Source organism: Meleagris gallopavo, unplaced genomic scaffold, assembly GCF_000146605.3.
Source record: "Meleagris gallopavo isolate NT-WF06-2002-E0010 breed Aviagen turkey brand Nicholas breeding stock unplaced genomic scaffold, Turkey_5.1 ChrUn_random_7180001938561, whole genome shotgun sequence".
Taxonomy (NCBI): Eukaryota; Metazoa; Chordata; class Aves; order Galliformes; family Phasianidae; genus Meleagris; species Meleagris gallopavo.
Genome location: NW_011200484.1, coordinates 1 through 619, shown reverse-complemented (window position 1 = coordinate 619; position 619 = coordinate 1). Strand labels below are relative to the sequence as shown.

The 619-nt window shown below is 51.9% G+C and overlaps 1 long non-coding RNA gene across 1 annotated transcript; it reads right to left on the bottom strand.

Annotated features, from left to right (window-relative positions):
* On the bottom strand, positions 1–520 carry LOC109364929. Its single transcript, XR_002110677.1, has 3 exons — positions 431–520; positions 117–182; positions 1–18 (listed from the first exon to the last, which is right to left on the bottom strand). It is a non-coding gene; the product is annotated as an uncharacterized LOC109364929 (long non-coding RNA).
* Positions 521–619: the final 99 nt, after the last annotated feature.

Sequence of the window (619 nt, the reverse complement as noted above, 5' to 3'; positions counted from 1 at the left end):
CAACAGCTCTTGCCACCTCTGAAAATACAAGAACATCCCCCAAAATGGCGATGACAGCCTTCCCACACCCGCTCTGTGCAAACACGCACCTGCAGCTCTGCAGCCCCCAAACTCACCATTGATCCACGAGAGCAAACCCTGGATGTCCGTGATGTCCTTCGGCACATCCGAGCTGGTCACTGCTGCTGGGAAAAAAAAGCAAAAAAATCCCAAGGAGTCAATGCCAGCTCTCCCGTACCGTGGTCACAGGAAGGGATCTCGGGTGAACGCTGGGTTCCCATTATAAAAACAGGACAGGAAAGGAAACTGTAAATCCCAGGGATTAACATCCCATGCAACACGCAATGAGAACAGTCCCAGGAAAGAACAGGCAGAAAGCCTAACTAGAAAGACAGTGCACCAAAGCCAGATGCCTGTTGTGTGTCTGTACCTCTCTTGGGTGCTGTGCCACACTCCGTGCTCCTCCCCTGGCTTTGCACATGGCTGCGCTTCAGAGGAAGGCCACTGGCATCAGCTTCTGACAGAAGGAGACAAGAAAGACATGAAGAGCCTCTCTATGGAGGAAGATTTGAGCACTGCCAGCCACAAACTTCTGGTCTCCAAGAGCAGTTCTGTCAAT